Source organism: Archocentrus centrarchus, chromosome 16, assembly GCF_007364275.1.
Source record: "Archocentrus centrarchus isolate MPI-CPG fArcCen1 chromosome 16, fArcCen1, whole genome shotgun sequence".
NCBI lineage: Eukaryota > Metazoa > Chordata > Actinopteri > Cichliformes > Cichlidae > Archocentrus > Archocentrus centrarchus.
Genome location: NC_044361.1, coordinates 4,697,188 through 4,704,674, shown reverse-complemented (window position 1 = coordinate 4,704,674; position 7,487 = coordinate 4,697,188).

Below are 7,487 nucleotides of genomic sequence, written 5' to 3'. Positions count from 1 at the left end.
TCTGTCTGTGCAAGGCCAGGAGGTGGAGCAAGTTTACATCAACTTCTGTTTTGTGAACCCCATCATTAAAAAAATGGTCAAGAGAATCAGAAATCTTGTTCTGATTAATTGGTTCAGTTTACCAGAAGATTAAGATGTAGATATCTATCTATCTATCTATCTATCTATCTATCTATCTATCTATCTATCTATCTATCTATCTATCTATCTATCTATCTATCTATCTATCTATCTATCTGTTTTTGACATGCATGAGTCTGAAACTCAGAAACGTAGAAGATTTGAAATAAAATGCTATTCAAGAATACGTCAATATGGCAACAGGATTATCAACAACTATCCTAAAAGTGCCCATGTGCAAGAGGCACAACAAGAGTGGCAGTTTCCTGCAATATGAACCAAGGCAATCTTATTTTAAGCCAGGTGCATTAGCTGGTTGAAAGCATATGCTAAACATTTAAGGTATTTCTCTAATACAGACCCACCTGCCACCTGTGCAAACAACTCTAAAACAATCAAAACCTTTTCACGTGACAGTTTTTGCAAAGTCAATCAATCCCTTTCATCTCTGTGACCAAAGAATACAACATTTCACCACTGTTTCATCACTTGCACACCAGTAAGTTTTTTTTTTGAAAAAAATTACTGGCTTTGAAAAAAATTACTACAAAAAAATGTAGGCTTAATGCAGAGGTAAACAAAGATGAACTGTGAAGGAATTATGTGAAACTTTAACTGTGAAACTGAGAAAAGTAAAAACACGTGAAACTATATGCATCTGGAAAAAAAAATACAAACTGAGAACATAGCACCATCTACTGCATAGTACAGTAAAGTACCTTTACATCCACTCACTGGCCATGTTATCCAGTGAGCGGCAGTTCTCTGGGTGAAAATACCTTGTTGATGCCAGAGATCAGAGGGGAATGGCCACACTGCGTCCGGATAATGGGAGAGCAACAGTAACTCATTACAACCAAGGTACACAGAAGAGCCTCTCTGAATGCACAACACATCAAACTTTGAAGCAGATGGGCTCCAGCAGCAGGAGACCACACTGCTGCCACTCCTGTTAGCTAAGAACAAGAACCTGAGGCCACAATTCAATGCAGGCTCAACTAAATTGGACAATAGAAGATTGGAAACAGTGTTGCCTGATCTGATGGGTCTCAAATTCTGCTGCAACATTCAGATGGTAGGGTCAGAATTTGGCATAAACAACATGAAAGCATGGATGCATTCGGCCTTGTATCAAAGGTTCAGGCTGCTGGTGTATGGGGGATATTTTCTTGGTACATTTTTGACCCCTTGCTACCAACTGAACATCATTTAAACACTACAGCCTACCTGAGGATTGTTACTGACCTAGCTATCCATTTATGACCACAGTTTACACATCTTCTGATCGCCTCCCACAGAATAAAACATGTCACAAAGCTCGAATCACCTCAAACTAGTCTTTTGAGCATGACAGTGAGTTCACTCCACAGTCATCAGATCTCACACAGGTAAGTCAGTTCCTCACACCTTACTACTCTGTTAGCCTTGGCCAATGGCTGGGATATCACAGAAGACAAAGTTTTGCAGTATCTCAAAATGTCCCTTTCACAGTGGTTGGTGGGAGGCGGTGCTCTTCCTGCAGACCTTACCGCACCATGTGGGCCTCCCAAACAGGATATGAAAGGATCGAGGTGAGTTTGTTTCTCCTTCCCCAGCAACATGGAGCAAAATGGCAGGATTTGAAGTACTGCAATGTTTTACAGTGTATTTGACCAAACACAATTAAAAGGACCAAAATCTTCCCGTCTGCGTGGTGGGCTTTAGGAGAAAACTTGTTGATGTGAAACATCTGGCTGTTGGCTGTGATCAGTAATGAATCACTGGAAGAGTGTGCAGGCAATATGAACTGTCCATTTTTGTTGTATGGTGGTGGGTGGAGCCATCGGAGGGGCACAGCTGAGGTTGTGATGTTTATCATTTGCCTCATCTTATAATTTTATGTGTAACATTTAAGTTAGTTATTATTGAACATTGTGACAAGTAATTTTAGTTCCTACCTTGTACTGTTTATGGTGGGACTGTTTTTGGTGCAACATTGGTTTTTCCCTGTGGTGTGTGTCGGAGTGACAACAGAGTAAAAGTTGAGTTCACACTGTCCTGCTGAGTTGGTGTTTATTATAGGTGATTATTTTAAGATTAATTGTAATCCGCCAAACACCCACTGCCCGAGAAGGAGCGAGACCGGAGAACGCTACCTCAACCAGAAATTAGGGTTATAGGGAACATGAGCAAACCTTTTACTTCAAACACATTAGCATGAGAATAAATTACAATATTGCAATAGTGTGGCAGATTAACATGACAAATGTGGAGCCCTATGGCACAATTGAATATCAAAAATATCAAAGAAAAAAATGTTCATTCAATAGGCCTAAGTCATTATTAATTTTTAAATCTTCATTAGATATGCTGAAAAACTGATAATACTTGAAGAGCATCAGATCAGGACTGGATTTTTAGGATTTAATAGACTTGAGATGAACAACAAAAATAAACTAATTGTTCAAACAGGCGCCATCCAGCATCAGTTTTGATCTCTTGAATATATTTCAAGAGAAACGCACGGCAGTGTGGTGCTTAGCACTGCTGCCTCACAGCGAGAATGACATCTAGAAGGCCTGGGTTCGATTCCACCTTGCCCTGGGCCTCTCTGTGTGGTGTCTGCGTGGGTTTCCTCCCAAAGACATGCAGTTACATGGTTGTCTGTCTCTCTGTGTTAGCCCTGCAACAGGCTGGTGACCCATGCAGGGTGTACACTGCCTCTTGCCGTATGTCAGCAGGGATAGGCTCCAGACCCCTGTGACCCCGAAGAGGATGGATGGAATATCTTTGTTGAAATTTGGAAAAGTCACCCAGTTCATCACAAAGGTTACAATGTGAAAAACAATTAGTTAACAGACTTATTTTTAAACACATGAAATACCAATAAAATTACAAAAATAGATTGTGAATTAACTTGTCTAATGTAAAATTTCATAAAAAACCGTAACTGTGAAAAGAACATGATTTTTTTTTAATTTTTCAGAACTCTTTTTCGTTTTAAACAAAATTCTTTTTTTTTACAGAATTCTTTTTTTTTTTTTTTTTACAGATTTCTTCTTTTTTTTTTTTACAGAATTCTTTTTTTTTCTTTTACAGAATTCTTTTAATATAAAAAGACCAAACTGCAGCTGCATAAGATTTGAAAAACATAATTTCACAAACATGCAATGTTTATCTAAACGATAAAACTGTTAAATTCTAGTTTAAAGCTGTAAATACTGTACATATCTAAAATGTAATACAAATGTAATCATTTGGAGTTACCACTTAACCTAACTTCACATGCAGACTCCTACCACAAATATGCTCTTTGCATAATATTTGCAAATTCCCATAATTTTGCTGTAATCTATAATTAATTGGATTTCTTTTTTTGGGGGGGGGGGGGTATTTAACTTGACAGCTGCCTCTTTAAGATAAATCCCAACAAAAGATGAAACAAGGGGAGAAGAAGAAGGGAAGGGAAAGACTGACTGCCAGCAGACTGGCAGTCAGTCTTTGCCTTATAACAAAAATTGTGGAAAACTGCACTCATCTGTGGAGGAAACGGGATGCAGTGGCAGACCAGCCAGCTTTGGTATTCTTAGGGGAATGCCAATCGATCTGCATGGTGCTTAGCTGTGGGCACAAGTTTCTGACAGTTTGGTCAGAAATGTGCACGAGTAGCCTGCTGGAGGTCATTTAGTGGGACGGGCAGTGTTGGTTCTGTTCCTACTTGCACAAAGAAGCAGGTACTGGTCCTGCAGCTGTGTTGATGAACACAGAAAACCTTGCAGCTGTACCTATGGACATGCCATCCTGGTTGAGCTGAACTATCTTTGCAACCTGAATGAACTGCACCTGGGTTGAAACATAACTTTGCTGTCTATAAGTGCCCAGACATTTTCAGGTGTCTGCAGCACCAGGGGAACTGATTTGTATGGTTAATTAAAATCCATTTGGCACAGAGCACTTTTATAACAATTTGTTTGAAGTATTCTGTTGTGGTTTATTAACAAAATTAAATGTTGAGACACATGAATTAAGTCTGTCCTAATTGTTTAGGAGCTGTCCTTGTAAGGGGCTCGACACACGGGGAACGACGTTGCTCGCTCTCTATTTATTTCCTATGGAGCTTGTGCGATGAGGCAACAATTGCTTGCCCTCCTCCAGCTAAGCGACCGGCGACATTCGTGCATGTGAAATTTCGACCTCGTACACGTAGACGTGCACACGCGACACAACAAAGTTGAAAAATGTTCTACTTTTGTCGCTGTCGCGTGGCACTAAACCAATCAGCGAGGGTTTCATTGACTGACCAATGAGCGGAGAGTATGCTACACGCTGCAGTCTGCAACCACTTTGAGCACGAAAGCATCGTTTTATCTGTGTTTGACTTTCCTATGTTATATGACACTTCACACAGTGATTATCGACTAACACACAAAAGGCAGCCGTATGGGAAAGTGTTGGCACAAGACCAACGTTAAACAGACGGATAGAGAGGACTTTTGTGCTAATATAGGATGAACCCAAGGTTGTCTTTTTCTTTTGTAGAGGAGACTTAACAGCAAGATTTATGCCAGTTCCAATAAAATCTTCGGACTCATCTTTATTGCCGTGTCTGACACAGACTGCTTTGAAAATGTCTAACCAATCACATTTCTTAGAGATGAGTGACATGAGAGCGCGATTCGCAATGCTGCTGTCGCTATCGCCTCCCGTGTGTTCGGTTTCACCCCAGTGGCGATGCGACCCATTTGTCGCTGTCGTTTGTCGCTCCCCGTGTGTCGAGCCCATAAGACTCACTGTTCTATAATTTATTACAAATTGGGCCCACTTGATCTTTATGTAAGGCCCGTAGTAAATAACCTTGGTGTGAAAATAGACTGTGATCTAAAGCTGGAGAAACAGATAAACTCTGTGGTGAGATCAGGCTTTTACCATCTCAGGCTCCTTTCTAAGGTCAAGCCCTTCTTATCTTTTAGTAACTTTGAAAGAGTTATACACGCTTTTATTTCTACTCGGCTTGACTACTGTAACGCCCTGTACGTTGGTATAAACCAGTCCTCTCTTTCAGGCCTTCAGTTGGTCCAGAATGCAGCTGCTCGCCTTCTTACTAGAACTCCTAAAACTGAGCACATCTCCCCTGTGCTGGCCTCCCTTCACTGGCTTCCGGTACGTTTTAGGATTGATTTTAAGATTTTATTGTTTGTTTTTAAATCTCTAAACGGGCTGGCCCCATCATACCTCACCGAAATCCTAACCCCTTATGTTCCCTCTAGGTCACTGAGATCTGCAGACCAGCTACTTCTCAGTGTTCCTAAAACTAGGCTTAAGAACAGGGGGGACAGAGCTTTCTCAGCCATAGCCCCTAAACTATGGAATGAGTTGCTCCTTTATGTTAGGTCAGCTTCTACTCTGCATGCTTTTAACGTGCATCTTAAAACGTATTTTTATTCCTTGGCTTTTAAATCGGAGTGAGAGCTATCTCTGAGCTGTTGTACTGTTGTATATTTTAGATGTGTGTGTGCTTGGTGTGTTTATTTTATTTTTCTTATGTACAGCACTTTGGTTAACTCTGTTATTTTAAATGTGCTCTGTAAATAAAATTGGATTTGGATTTGGATTTGGATTTTCAAAAGCTGGCTTTATCTGATCTGGTTTATCAATGATGCCATGAAGCCTTATCTATTTCCAAGAAAAAGGACAAAGTCCTTAGTGGTTTATCAAACAACAAACAACACGTGTCATGGTGGGATGTAAATATAAACTAGAAAAAGCATTTCCAGAAGAAAATGCACTGTGAATGCTGAAAGCTGAAAGAATGCAGCTAAAATGCCAAGAAAAGCTTCAAAGAGCTGAAACTTTATTTGCTGAATGAATTTGAAGAGTATTTGAAGCTTTCCTCATTCATTTGAATGGGGCAAAAATTTATAAAAAGCTGAATATTTCAAAACTACGAAGGAGTATTAGGGCCACATTGAGAAAAAAAAATTAATTGTGCATTTTGAGAATAAAGTCAAAATTTCGAGAAAAAAGTCAAAATTTTGAGAATAGGGCGCCTGGGTGGCTTAGCTGTGAAGCCGGCGACCACATACACACGCCGCGTTGCGGTGCGGGCGGCGCGGGTTCGCGTCCTGGCCCGTCGCCAATTTGCCCGCGTGTCTTCCCCCGTATATTTCCCCCATTTCCTGTCACTCTCCACTGTAGACAAAAGCCGCTATGGCCAAAAATTCAAAAAAAAAAAAAAAAAAAAAAAATTTCGAGAATAAAGTTAAAATTTTGAGAAAAAAGTCAAAATTTCGAGAAAAAAGTTGAAATACTATTTCGAGAATAAAGTCAAAATTTCGAGAAGGAAGTCAAAATTTCGAGAATAAAGTTGAAAATCTATTTCGAGAATAAAGTCAAAATTTTGAGAAAAAAGTCAAAATTTCGAGAAAAAAGTTGAAATACTATTTCGAGAATAAAGTCAAAATTTCGAGAATAAAGTTGAAAATCTATTTCAAGAATAAAGTCAAAATTTTGAGAAAAAAGTCAAAATTTCGAGAAAAAAGTTGAAATACTATTTCGAGAATAAAGTCAAAATTTCGAGAATAAAGTCAAAATTTCGAGAAAAAAGTTGAAATTTTGAAAAAAAAGTCAAAATAGTATTTTGAGAAAAAAGTCGAAATGTGCAGATTTAAATCGTTTCAAGTCAAACACCTGCCATGCCACGTCTACTATAACCTCCAGAATGTCTTGTATTATGACTTGGCGAAACTATACTTAAGAATTGAAACTTGTTTCTCTTTTAGTACACAAACACAATGGAGTGATGACTATGAGGATGGTAATGAGATGTGCAGAAAGCTGCATCGGCTAAGAAGGAAAACCACACAAACTGGCAATGGTTAGATGCAAGGATTTCGATGAATGCACCTTCGTGCAGTACAGAGGGGATTTTCAGAATCACAAGTCACAATAAGGGGCTCGCCTCACGGGGAGCGACGTCGCTCGCTCTCCATTCATTTCCTATGGAACTTGTGCAAGGATGCCACAATCGCTTCGCAGAAGTTCTATGAATGGAGAGGGAGCGACGTCGCTCCCCGTGTGTAGAGCCCCTAAGACAGCTGATCAAGTTGTTTCATCGACCCAAGGCATTCTGTAGAGGGTATTGCAGCCGTGGCTGTTATTTGACTTGAAATGACGACTTCGACTTTTTTCTCGAAATTGTATTTCAACTTTATTCTCAAAATATTATTTCGACTTTTTTCTCGAAATTTTGACTTTATTCTCAAAATGCACAATTTATTTTTTTTTCTAAATGTGGCCCTAATACTCCGTCGTACAAAACTCAAAAGTTACAAGCAAAAAAAAAGGAATAGCATAAATCTCCAAAAGAAGCTGAACGTTTTGATACCAAA